Genomic DNA, 14,342 nt, shown 5'->3' with positions numbered 1-14,342 from the left:
CTATCTGAAATCAATTAAAGATATCATTTTTTCTACACAAGGGATGCAGTGCCACATCAGACACTTCACAGTACTGACCAGTCACTTTCCTTGTAATTAGCCACATAGGTGACAAACCTGCCCAGAAACTATGCACATTGCCACTAGTAGCCGGGTCTGGTGTCTCAGTGGACTAATGCCCCACTGCAGGGACCTGTGTTCGACCTCATGGTCACAGGTTCAAATCCTATCATGTCTACTCAGCCTTTCATCCATCTGAGGTTGATAAAAATGAGTACCATTGAGTTGGGTAAAAATAAACATATCTGTTAATCAGTGCCAAGATACCCAAGGGTGAACGTGCACTGTACAAATACACATGGTATGTTAATGAACTTAGGAAATTATGTGACTACAACAGAAAGGAAACCCTTCAATTCTTGATACTAACTAACACGAGGAGCTTTGGCAGATTCTTTCTGTTATTGTTATTGGTATCAGTACTTGTAAAGCGCACTGTAACCCTACGGGCACCCTGGCGCTGAGATACATGTGCACTACCACCATAAGTGTTGGAAGGAGAGCCATGCAACAATAGAAATGCTTATGCTCTGGCATAGAACAGGTGTTTATTTTCTGTCGGAACTGCAACAGGTCTTGCATCTGTCTAAGATCAGTGGGAAGACCCTTCCAAAGCCGCGCTGCTGCAATGCTGAAAGCTCTTCCCCGCAATTTTTGGGCATATTACCAAGAACGGCATTAAAATCACCGCCGGTTTAGCGGCAGAAAACTGCTGCTAAACCGGCAATAATGGGCTTGATAATATGCCCTGGAGAATTCCAACAGAAGCCCTGGTTCACACCAGAAGATCGACTTCTATTGGAATTTTCAAGGGCATATTATCAAGCCCATTATCGCCCCTTTAGCTGCAGTTTTCTGCCGCTAAACAGGCGATCATTTTTAACGCTGTTCTTGATAATATTCCCCTTTGTTCTTTTAATCCTGGGTACTTGTACCGGATTAGCCAATGAGGAGCGAAGACTAAGGATGGGGGCATACTATCCAAATGTGCTCTGCAATGGTTTAGGCCCAAGCCCGTGCAGCGCCTTAAAAACAGTGCTTAGTGATTTAAATTGTATACTCTGTAATACCGGGAGCCAGTGCAGCTCCAAAAGAGCCTGAGATGCCGATGACCGTCGTGATCTCATTAAAGCAAGCTTTGCTGCCACCGTCTGAATTCTCTGCAGTCTCCCGATCAGGTACCTTGGAAACTCCAGCAGCAAAGCATTGCAATAATCCAGACTACTCAGAATAACACTCCGTACTACTTGAGCGAGGGCCTGTTTTGGTAACATCGGAAGAATCTTCCGAAGTACTCTAATGAAAGAGAAGCTGTTCCCGCAATCTTATGAACTTGAGTTTCTAGGCTCAGTTTGTCATTGAAGGTAATTCGGAGGTTGCGTACCGTCTCAGAGGGTACCAATGGTGTACCCGTGGGAATAGGCCAGAAGCTCGTTGGAAGTGAGAATGGCACTTTCCCAGTGGCACAGCATAAGATCTCCGTTTTGACTCCGTTAAATTGCAGGGAGTTTTTTCTCTAACAAAAGAGAGGGACCCAAAATACAAAGGGGTAGGGTACCGAAAGACAAATTGTCAGAAAAGTTTCCCCTTTGGGTGAACTTACAAATAGCCAACACTTATATTCACCTCATTCCACACAACATTAGTTTGAGCAACAGATACGGAGCAAATTGATAACAACAATAATAATAAATTAAAAGGTGCACAGTTTATTTCAATATATATTAAAAAAACATAGCATATAGTATTACACTAATAAAAATACACATACAGTTATACATATACAGTGGGAAAAATAATAAGGAAAATGATTCCAATTAAAAATGAGGTGAGTACATTAGTCAAAGAATTTAATCAAACTCCAAATCCTATGCTAATATTGAAATTGGAGTAGTTGTATTCCAGAAACTTAATGTGTCACAGCTCAAAATGCATCGACGCGTTTCGGTTTGGCACTTGTTTTTAAAGCCAACACCTTCTTCAGGACTAAAGGGAGTTCTTTCTCAGCCAGTGTACCATATCTTGCATACAGGCATGACAATGTCCTAGTGAAACGAAATGATCCCCGTCCAGCAACAGAATAAGCTGTGTGACATTAGCATAATTCACAAGGCTGACATTATGTGACTTAATGACAGCAATCAAAGGGCTCACGTAGGCATTAAATAGTATTGAGATAATCGCAGACCCCTGAGGGACACCGTACCTAATATCAACAAAATCTGGTTGATAAGGGGGGAGATCCATTGCCTGTCGTCTATTGGCCAGATAAGATTTATTTTTTATTTTTATTGAGAGTTCATAGAAACCAGATCAACATTACACAATACAATTCTTAAAAGATTTGATGTAATACATGGCATATGGTCATACATGGATAATCAATAATCAAGTGTCCATAATTTAATTATAAAGTGCAAAGAATAATTATAAAGTGCTTAAGAAAAGTGCATATAGGCAGACAAGAGATTATAAAGGTATTTTTTGCAATTCAAAAACACTCCAGAACTTTTCATACTTTTTGAGAGCCCCTGATCTGAGCGCATATTTTCTTTCCCTACCCTGTGTTCGTATTAATTTAGCCTTCCATGCCTGAAAGGTCGGTACTTGATTGGTTTTCCAGCACTGCAATATGAGTGATTTAGCAATTAGAGAAGCTATGAAAAGAAATTCGTCATATTTAGTGTTGGTCGCTGAGCAACCAAGAACCGGGACTAGATCTTGGAAAATTATAGGAGTTTAAGCTCAGGGGAAAGATATTTTTCAATTTCCCTCCATAGCTGTTGGATTTTAGAGCATTCCCAAACTATATGCTTCCAGGTCCCTTGTTCCTCGCATTGGAAGCATTTATCAGGAACTAGTGGAAAGATACTGTTGAGATAGGAGGGAGTTCTGTAAATCACCCATTTATTATAAAATTGCATGCGCTTAAAATTAGCGCCACGAAAGATTGTTTTATTAAATTTATTTATTTTATCCCAAATTTGTTCATTGATTTCAATATCCTCCCTTTTTTTCCACCTCTCAAAAATCTTACTCGAGGATTCCTGTTTCCTGTCCTCCTTTAATATTTTAACCCAAATACTCATCTTTTTTTTAGATTTATTATTCAGTGCTGTGGAGATATTTTCTTTAAAATAGAGATTTCCTATATCCAGCTCTCTGAGTATTGGAATCAACATAAAAAAGGACCATTTCAAAACGGAATGGGAATGGCTTACCTGGCTAGCAACTTGGTCCCATGTCTTCCACCTGTTACCAGCCAGGAAGTCATCTATTTTTTCAAAACCGTTTTCTTTCCATAGCTTTATTGTTTTCCTATCCATGCATCCCTCTTCACCTAGGTAGAGGTTGTTTAAATCAGTTGTGTTACTTATCCTAGGAATGGAATTGGATTTCAGGAACTGGGTTTTCTGTCTAAAAATCCATTGGAGGGACTTGTAACGGATCTTTTTTGGGTCTTTAGTAACTCTAATTGGATCAATATTCTTTGCCTCTGATAGCATCTTCTTCATAAAAAAGTTGTCTGTCTCATTCGTGTCTAAAAAGAAAAATCTAAAACTATGATGTGCAAAAGACGCAAAATAGTATTCTCTTATGTTAGGGAGGGATAATCCTCCTTGTGTAAATGGAAGATATAAAGTGTCAAGTGCAAGTCTGGTAGACTTTTTTGCCCAAAGAAATGAAGATATTAGGGAATCTATTTTTTTTAAAAAGGAAACCTGGATAACACAGGGTGCTGCATTAAATAAAAAATTAAAAAGAGGTAGGATCGACATGCGTATCAGTGCTGCTCGGCCCATTATAGATAGAGGTAGTAGATTCCAGCGTTCTAAAAGGGACTCAACTTTTTTTAACAACGGTGAATAGTTAAGCGAGAACAGCTCGTCTAAATTGTCCGAAATGAAGATACCCAGATATCTCTTTGGCGTTGGGTTATAAATTTGCCTAAATTCTGGTAATAAAGTGTCTACAGTGCAGTTTAATAAAATAATTTCCGTCGTGTTAACGTTAATTTTATAGCCCCCTAGTTTTTGAAAATCAGAAAATATTTTTAGAATTTTTGCTTGGCTTAGGGGGTTGGAGTCTAAAAACAGGGCAATATCATCGGCGTATAATTTTATATTAGTCATGCCAGCTACCAGGACTGTAATAATTTGTATATTTCTAATCGCGATCGCTAGAGGTTCAATAAATAATGCGAATAATATTGGTGATAATGGACAGCCTTGTCGGGTGCCTCTATTGATCTTGCATGTACCGACGTTGGAGTTATTGATGATAATCTGTGCCCTGGAGTTTAAATATAGTTATTTTAAAAGAGAGATAAAAACATTCGGGAAATTAAAACTGTGCAAAATAGCAAATAGGCAGTCCCAGGACACTAGATGGAAGGCTTTTTCAGCATCTAGGAACCAAATTTGGGCCTTCACATTATTAGTTTTAAAAAAATCTAGTGCCTCCAATACAAATTTTGTATTTGTGTGGAGCTGCCTGCCTGCAATAAAGTCGCACTGATCAGTGTTTACCAGACTTCCCACTATTTTATTCAATTGATTTGCTAAAAGCTTAGTAAAAATTTTATAGTCTGTGTTTAGTAGACTTATTGGTCGATACAAGTTTATATTCTCACTATCCTTTCCTTTTTTTAAAATACTAACTACCACAGCTGAGCGGAAAGAATCCGGAGGGGATCCTCCTTGGAGTAAATCATTGACTAAAGTTAAAAATTCTTTGCGTATAGTTCCTTTAAATTTTTTTTAAAATTCATTTGGAAGACCATCATCGCCGTTGGCCTTTCTGTTAGGGAGGGAGCTGATTACCTCATCTAACTCAGACTCCAAGAATGTCTCAATGAGACCTTCCTTCTCTTCAGCGTTTAATTTGGGAATTATAAGTTGAGATAAAAACTCCCCTATTGTATCAATTGAGGTCTCTTCTGTTGTTTGATATATTCCCTCATAATGATTCAGGAAACATTCACCAATTAAGGCTGTGGTCTTAGTTTGTATTTTAGTGATTGGATCAGTTAGTTGGTCAATTCTATTGCGAGCCTGTTTTTCTTTAGTTTGCCACGCCAGGAGCTTCCCTGTATACTCGCTATCCTCGTACATCCTCTGGGTGTAGCAGTTAAAATGGATTTCGCCTAGGGAGTAATAAAACTCCCTCATCTTACTTTTGGCCTCGGATAGTTTTTTACTGGAATGTATTGTTCTTGCCCTGTAGTGTACCTGGGTTGCCTTTATAAGATCTGTTTGCAATTTGCTCTTCTCCTCTTTTCTTGCTTTATATATTGGTATATCTTTAGATGTGATAAACCCCCGTAGAGTGGCCTTAAATGCATCCCAGGTTGTATTTAAGGGGGCTGTGCCTCTGTTACGTGTAAAAACTCCTCAATGAATTCTTCAATTTCTGTACACCATTGAGGATCTAAGAGGTTATTTTTGTTAAAAAAACATCGTTTTATAGTGCTTAAGTCATGTGTTCCCAGAATTACCTCCATGGAGACTGCCGCATGGTCTGAGAAAGCATTAGGTAGGTGAACATAATTACATAGATTTAAATTGTGGGATGTTAAAAAAAAAATCTAATCTTGAGGCGTATTTGTACTTTGCAGAGAAACAGGAATATTCTCTTTTGAGTGGATTATTAACCTGCCAATGATCCATGATGTCAAGGTCTAAATTGCAACTCTGTATCGCTAAGACAGATTGGGGTTTATTCTGACGGCGATCTTTTTTAGACGAGTCCAATACAGTATTTTGCAAAAGATTAAAATCTCCTCCCCATACTATTATCCCAGGAAGGCCGGTTATTGTGTTTTTTAACTGTAAAATTGGCTGAGAGTCGTCTAAGATGAGAGCATATAGTGTAGCAAGGATTATATTTACATTATGTAATTTACCATGGGCAACTGCCCATCTGCCTCTGGGATCAGTGGCTGTGCCTGCCAGAATAAAACCTAAATGTTTTCCAATCAGTATACATACTCCTCTCTGTGTCAACCCAGCTGAGGAGGATATAGTATGGCTAGCCCAGTTCTTAAATAATTTATCTGCATCAGCTTGGTCTCTATGATGGGTCTCTTGTAAATAAATGATATCGGGATTTAAGTTTTTTAACCAGCATTCAATAGCGTTTTTTTTCCGAGCATTATTTAGACCATTTGCATTAAAGGAGATAAACTTCAACATGCTCTTTCTTTTTTTAAGAAGGCCATAATTAAAAAACATGTTAAATAGCAAATATAATAAGTATGTATGCTAAAAAGATTATTTAGCAATACAGTATAATTATAAACCTCAAAAGACCCTCTCTTTGTGCAAATAGGCAAATAGTCACGATCTTTTTGTACAATGATGGATGAGTACTCAGTGCAGATGAAGTAACGGAACCATATAGGTAGCAGCAAATCCTTACTTTGTGCACAATAGGCAAGTAAACAGTACAGTACAGTATTATAATAAATACCAGGGAACCTTTCTTTTGTGCAAATAGGCAAGTAAAAAGACAAAAACAAAAAACGCGTTGTGCATCAATAAATAAATACTTAGTACCGATATAGTAGCAGCAAAAATAAGTAGCAGCAAATCCTTACTTTCTGCAAAATAATCAAGTAAACAGTGCAAATATATAATAGCAGCAGGCCCTTTCTTTGTGTAAACTAGGCAAACAAACAATATATGTTTTAAAGCCATGTTAAGATCAGATAATCTTGTCTATGCCGTATCTTAGCTAATCTTAAAAATGGAACAAACAATTCTTCAATATATGAACTCTCCTTTTTTCCCCTGCAACACCTCCCTTCACCACCCCAACTCCCCTCCCCCCCGAGAATCAACGGAACCTTCCCGTGTTCCACTTCCGTCCTTCCCTTTGGTTTCTTCTTTTTGGATGCCATTTCATTGCATCCTTGTGTGCTTCCTGTCGTCGCCTTAGCCCCGCCTTGCAGATATAAACACGGATCGACTATAGACTATAGGCTATGCTCCGAAATAGACTAAGAAATTATAGAACAGAGTGGATATCAGCTATGAGTTACACTCCTAGGCCTGCTAGAAAAGTCTGGGCTTCGTGGACAGTTGTAAAGATAAAGAACTTTCCTTTGGCCAGTACTTTAAGTTTTGACTGCTGCACAATCATGGCCTGGGCTCCCTTGCTTTTAAAAGAGTCAATCATCTTAACAAAGTCTCTACGTCTGTGAGCAGAGGCTGCTGACATATCTGAGAAGATTCTAAAATTGTTTACTCCTTCTCCTTCACCCTGAAATCAGAAAAATTAAGCAAAATCGTACGTGGATATTTTATATTGTTGGGTTTATATGCCGGGACTCTATGTCCTCGTGTAATTGTCAAATCCCCTTGGAGCTCGGGTATGGCTTTTCTCAACAGAGACTCTGACCACTTAACTACGTCTTTATCTTCCAGTCCCTCTGGAACGCCTACTAGACGTAGATTTGACCTCCTGTTGTAATTTTCAAGGTCCTGCAGTTTTTCTGTTAACTGGGCTCTTTCTCTATTAGCCACCAGCATGTCTTTCTGTATTGCTGATAGCGAATCTTCCAGGGATGAGATCCTTGTTTCGGCTTCAGTGACCTTTAGAGGGAGATACCCGAGGCTCCCAATGCATTCTTCCATTTTCGTGAGCCTGTTGTGCAGGTTTGAAATCTCCTGGGCCTGGGAATGTTTAAAATCTCTTAACTCCTGGAGGATGGTTCCAAGCAGAATTTCGATGGAATTTGTTTTTGTGGTGTTTGGAAGAGAAAATAACCCATTCTCTTGGGATGCTTGCGATGTCTGCGGGCTTAACTCTTGACTTGGAGACTCCATAGAGTTCTTGTGGCTCTGGTTTGGGCTTATGCTGTTATTCAGAATCGATATCGTAGGTATCATAGGGGCCACTGATATTATTTCCTCAGGGTCCTGGTACTGGTCAGCCCCAACCGATAACGCTGTTTCTGGTGGCTCCGGTGTAGTAGAGCTAGTTGACGCCCCTCCAGCGCTCAGAACCTCTTGAGCCAACATGTTATTTTTACCGTCTTGGCTCATCCTCCCCCTCATGGGGGTACTCGAGAGTTGCCCCTGTAGCCCCTGTTTGCCCTGTTGGAGGAGTGGTTTTGTAAAAAAGGGGGTACTGCTTTAGCTGGTTCCTGGTCCCTTGAGATGGTTTATTTGGTGTAGTATCTATTGGCCAGATAAGATTGAAAAAATGTCAGAGCCACGCCCGCCACACCGCTCCCTCTAGCCAGCACTCTGCCTCATTATATGATTTTATTTCACTTTTAGCACAAAATGATGTTCACATTACAAAGTTTTCAGAACATCTGTTAGTTTGACCATGTCGTACAGTGGTAAAACCATCAATACTTATCATCCCCTATAAAGGTCCAGTGTCTTCAGACGTCCCCTCGTGAGGCATTTACATAATGAATATGGAATGTACCATATGTCTCTTACAACTGTGCTTTAATATGTAAAGGGGCCACATAATTGCAGCACACTCTCTCCTCGTCACAGTATTTATTCACCTCTGCCACATGATTTAGGCTCGCCTGCCACCTAGCGGCAGAGGCATGGATAACTCAGACAAACGACTCAGATGTGTGGAATTTCAAGTGAATGGTACTCCTTTTAACGGCCTTTGGAAGAGAGCATGCTGAGCCAGCACTGCCAGCATCGCCACCTTTGACCTGCAGGTCTCAGAAGAAATGAATGGCATTTTAAAAGTTGTACAGCTATCACACTTTAGTATTAAGGCTCGGCGAATAAAAGTGATCGCACAAATCAGTGAATTTCAATCTTCCCTCAAGGGATGGGACCAGGTTCTCCTGCGCACAGATAATATGCCCCATAGATCTGGAGACGCTTCAGCCCCAGCGAAGACGAAAACGCTGCTGGTGAACACTTGGGGGCTTATTTACAAACCCCTTGTGCCACTTTTGCATCACTTTTCCCACGTTAATAATGACGCAAAAGTAGCGCAAGGGGCTTGTGAATCTGCCCCTTGTTCTCTAGTAGTTCTTGGTTTAATGGCTCGGGTAGGGTGTGGATGTCGCCAAGGAAGAATTGTAGCAGTGGAACACACTTACACAGTCAGAACTATGAGAGTGCATACACGCACTTCAAGATGACACTTTAGCCCCAGTTCACTCAATTAACTTTATAGACATAAAATGGCTGTAGTGAGGGGCAGATTTACAAGCCCTTTGCGCCACTTTTGCGTCACTTTTAACATGGAAAAGTGACGCAAAAGTGGTGCAAGGGGTTTGTAAATATGCCCCTAAGTACTTACATTGGGAGTGCAAACACATACAAATGTAATAAATAAAATAAAAATAAAGCTAAATTGCTCTTATAAATTAATCTCTACTGCAACCGGGTGTATTCTCTGCTAGTTATTTAATGGTATTACAAGTTCACAAACTTCTTCGGGTTTCTGTGCTGCATCTGGGAATCCTGTGAGTGAGCTAGAATCCAGACGTCTACGCGCATTTTGTGGAGACACACAGCTCTTCTGATTTTAAACCATGCTTTGTAAATTGGCCTGTGCGATAGGTAGTTCATCTGGTTTAGTGTTTGTGGCTGAGATTTTCTAAAAACCTGCCAGGCGCAGGTTCAAATGTTAAAGGGGCCTTTCCGAAGTGTGGGTCTCCCTAGCATCACCCCGCAATCTGCAACAGGCGGCTTTTTAAGAGTATCTGCGCGTAATGCCCCCCAAAGACCACCTCTGCCACAGATTCCCTCACCACCACACCCTTTAACAGCACCCCTTAAGTCTCCACAACCACCCTCTCTCAGATACATTTAATTCGCTTTATAGCGCCACTCTTACCAGTGTAGGGTGTCAGAGCGCCTTACATCACACACACACTACGCAGATACCCATGTGTGTGTAAATCAGTGTATAGGAAATGTTACAGAAGACAGAAGACTACAAGGTGTAGAAGTCGCATGTCACCCATACTGGCAGACAATATAGGTTAATAGAGGTTGGTCTGGAGATGCACAAACTCGGAATTTAAATGAACTTGGTTGGGAGTTCTCTTTAATAATCAGATTTGTTATCTATCGAAATAAATCCTTTTTTCTACATTAGGATAATTAAAGTGGGGAAAAATCATAACGTTCTAATCTATACCTTGCCGTTTGCATGCAACTCTTTGATGACAAGTAATAAATAGCTCAATGTTCTATATTATGAATTTAACGTATAAACTGCTAGTAACAAAAGGGGCTCTGAGACAAAAGCAGTGAAGCACTGACGTATTTACATTATACACACATTGTATGCACTTTGCGATCTGCATGTTCTTTTTAGCAGGCACATTAACCCACTGCGCTACCTCACCATGAATCAAAACTTAAACTAGACAAAACACAGATCTCTCTATAGGAAGAACATTAATCACCGAATCATCTTGACATGTTTATTATTGCCTGAACATTGCTGAAGGCTAGGAATACCGCCGCAGGTGCTTTTAAATCATAATACACTTGCAAACACGACGCCCCCAGCCGAGTCAGAGGCCGGTGCCGGCCCTGCTCACAATCCACCCTTCCCTGTGTGTCCGTGAGGAAAGGACACACAGACACTGGCGGGGAGCTCACGGTTCTGCATCACTGAAAATGCCCTCATTGTTAGTTTATTCACATAGCGCTTTGCAGTCACATTTAGCTTCTTTCTAGCTCCCCCTTCGCCCCCCTCCCCCCATGCCACGAATTATTGTAAGTCATAGAACTGATGCACGAGGGCATGAAGTGGTGAGCCCAAGATCACACGGTTTGGGAAGCCTGGAAGCCTTGGGGATCGCCTTCTTCTTCCAGAGCTGAGCCCTAAACCTCGTTTGCATCCTTCTTCCAATATTCCCAGATACCTTAGCAGAGGCAACGCCATTGAGAGGCACAATATGTGGCTCAGGATAAAAGCGCTTTGAAGTCGAAGCGGCTAAAGAAGCGCGCTCGACTCGATTACGTTGATTTACGTTTTAGGATCTACTTTTCACTGCATGGCTCGCACCGTTAGTGACCTTAGAGTGGGAGTTTAAAGACTGTCCGACAATAATCATTTCTAGTTTGAATAAGAAAGCAGCCCCCCCAGTGTCCCGTGACTTTCTTACCTAAGACCGTCAGCCGGGTCCCAGCGCCGAAGTGAGCTTCTCGATTATTACACAGTGCTCAGGGACCGTGGCAAAACTACCCTGCGCCGCAGACACCGAGGCGGACCCACAACCGGTCTGGATTCTGTGTATTCAAGGGTGGCTTTACCACCCCCACCCCCTGTGACCCCCACCACACCACAGACATGAAGCTAAGACAGTGAGCCCAGCCCAGGGGAGACTGAACTCACAAGTGTCGCCCTGGCACAGTGCCACACTGCCCAACATTGTGCAAACCACAAATGGACATTCTGTGGAGCGTGCCCCCGCCACCTGCCCAGCTGTGGCAGTCTGAGCCCCCAGTGGAATCAAAAACCTTACCTAGAACTGTCAATCTGGTCCCAGCGCCGAAATATAGCTTCTCGTTGTTCACAGTGTTGCCAGACTACACAAAAACACGGGTGGCACAGAAAAAAAAACAATGCACCCCGGCTGGCATGCACAGGGGGCGCTGGGCGACCCCCACCCAGGACTCCCCCAAGCCACCTGGCACCATCAGACGCTTACAGTCACAACATCTGCCTTTAACTCTCCATTAATGATTAACTGCATCCTTTCGTAGCTTTGTACAAAGACAACCACAGTTTATCTGACTGGCTGGGTACATTTTTATATAACGCATTCTGCAGATTCCAAATTGTAAAGTGAATTTAAGATGTTATTCCTAAGTACCCGCCCGACCCTCCCTGAAAGGGCGATTTACCCTTTGCCAAGCCATGCTCCAATGTTATTTTATTTTATATAATGTCATGCCAGGCTGTGTTTGTTATATTATGGTGTTTTGTTTTGTCATTTTTAATTGTTATTTACTGCTCCTATGCCATGATTTGTGATGTGTTACAGCAGCACATGTTGTTTTTTATGTGATGTTATGATATGCTTTTTTCATTAGCCTCTCTTGTGTCAGGTTATTTTTTATTTGTCCCATGACAAGTTATGTACTATGCTACAACATAAAGTAACATATCCTATTGTACAAAGTTATTGATTTTGTTTAAAGAAGATACCTAACTTAGCAAGGTTTACTTGTTAATTTTTTATGTGCTCTTTGTTGTTACACATATTCGTGTCTTTTATGTCTCCCATTAATTTCCTCCTAAACCCTGCATCAAAGGGACTTATTTCTACCCTGTGTATGTTTTTTCCCTGTCCACTGTCATTAAAGCCCTAAGCTATGACTAGCCTCATCAGTGGCTCAAACATAACTGTACATCACACCACAATATTGTCACTTGCCCCAAGTCACAGCGCTCCACGATCCATCTAATTTCACAGCGACAAAGGTCTTGGGTAGGGGTCGATATTTAATTCACTGTACAAATCGTCAACAATCAACACAATCATTTGGGTGACTATCTTTTGCGTCAACAACGACAGTTGCAATATAAGTTATAAAGGTATTGTCAACCCATAGTATCCAACATCATATAGAGATTTGTATGCCACTGTTAGCAGGTGAGATAGAGAATTGGGTTTTCAAACACTGAAGCCACGCCAGGAGCGACTTTTGACTGACAGGTATTAGGCAAAATGACATTATAAACAATTGTTCATCGATGTATCAAGGAAGATCACACGTTCTTACCTAGAACAATCAGCTTGGTCCCTGCTCCAAAGTAAGCTTGAGTGTTCACACACTAGTGACTCTTACATCAAAAACTACAACGAATGTGGAAAGTAGCTTTAGCACAGCCAAGCCAGGAAACCCAAACTACTGTGGCATTATAAAAGGCTTTTAATTCTTACCTAAAACAACAAGCCATGTTCCTGCTCCAAAATGAGCTGCGGCTGTGTTTATCACACTGGTGAAAGCTCTTCACACAATACATTTTTAACTTACCCAACCACTTCCTGGTATTGAATTGCTTTTGTGACTGCTGATAAAACCTGGCACAAGGCAAGAGGTGGAAGAATATTCTACTTGTCATACAGTGAAAAGACGGCTCTTTCACAATTGTGTCGTTGTTGGTAGGTCTGAGAACCAGGGACTACACCTGTAGCCTTGAAGATCCTTCCGAAGACTCCTCCATTACACATCAGAGAAGATCCATCATTAGATTCCTGAAGTGTCCTTTCAAAATTAGACCAGAATTTTCCTTATGGCTGCAGATCCGAATCGATGATCTGGTGCGTTAAATGTTGTGGTGCTCTCTTTTTGACACTACACATTCAAAAGTTAATATTTCGGGAAGACTAGTGTAGGAAAGAATTGCCGCTGATAGGTTGCCTCTTCATCTGTTCAACATACCCTTGTTTCCTCTTGTTGTGCGTGATGTTGAAATATTATCCTATAAGGAAGAGCGATCCAAGGAACACGCCATGCAATAATCCATGGAAGCATCTGTCGATGACAACCAACACTATTCCCTTTCTCTAACACCGCCAGGTCCTCACAAGCGTGCAGGGTTTTTGTAAAGGCTGCTCATTGAAATATATCACAGTGCCCCCTGTCCCCACGGCCTCACAGTCTCATACAAAAAGCACCCCTCTTAGATACACCTACCTTACTTCCACCACCACATCCTGCATGATGCGCGCCTCATGTCTACGCACACTCACAGCTGCCTGCTGGTTTTACATGTGGTGACGGTGGGAGGGTACTGTAAAAAATAACCCAAGTTCCAGTTGGAGTGTGCGTGTCATCCTATAGTCTATTTCAAGAAAACCATTAATAAGATCGAGTGAAGGACGAGTTTGCAGCCTAAAATCTTTTCACGTCTAAGACAATTGCCTTAATTGATGAAGTTATTATTCACATTTAAACATACACTTTTTATCAGAACAAGAAGAATATTGGAACATGAATGTTTATCAAACCCAATATGTTTTTGTTTGTGATTAAGCAAATTTGTATTCATATTGAGATAAATAGGTTTTACATCACAAATACTAGCTGGTAATTAGAATAATGTTTTCCGCTGGGATATCGATTCTGTTTCGAGCAGATCCACACAAAAGAGATCTTTTAATTTTGAATTTTGTCATTCATGAAATCCCACTGGGAGGCACTTTTTGACTAACACACACTTTTTCAGGCTATCTATGAAGGCCATAAACATTTCCTGGCGGATTAAATGTAGGTGTCTTCTAGGTTCTTAAGATATCAAAAACATGCTAACAAACATGC

General features: G+C 41.0%; 1 gene segment (V, D, J or C); it reads right to left on the bottom strand.

The window, feature by feature from the left end:
* The window catches only part of LOC144769919 (T cell receptor beta constant 2-like), a 59,980-nt gene extending 48,706 nt beyond the window's left edge, over nt 1–11,274 (bottom strand). The window contains exon 1 of the C gene segment in view: nt 11,177–11,274.
* Between the last annotated feature and the right edge of the window lie 3,068 nt (nt 11,275–14,342).

The sequence above is a fragment of the Lissotriton helveticus genome, chromosome 7 (genome assembly GCF_964261635.1).
Source record: "Lissotriton helveticus chromosome 7, aLisHel1.1, whole genome shotgun sequence".
In the NCBI taxonomy this organism is placed as follows: Eukaryota; Metazoa; Chordata; class Amphibia; order Caudata; family Salamandridae; genus Lissotriton; species Lissotriton helveticus.
Note: the sequence above shows the minus strand (reverse complement) of the source record. Positions and strands in the feature narration are given on the sequence as shown.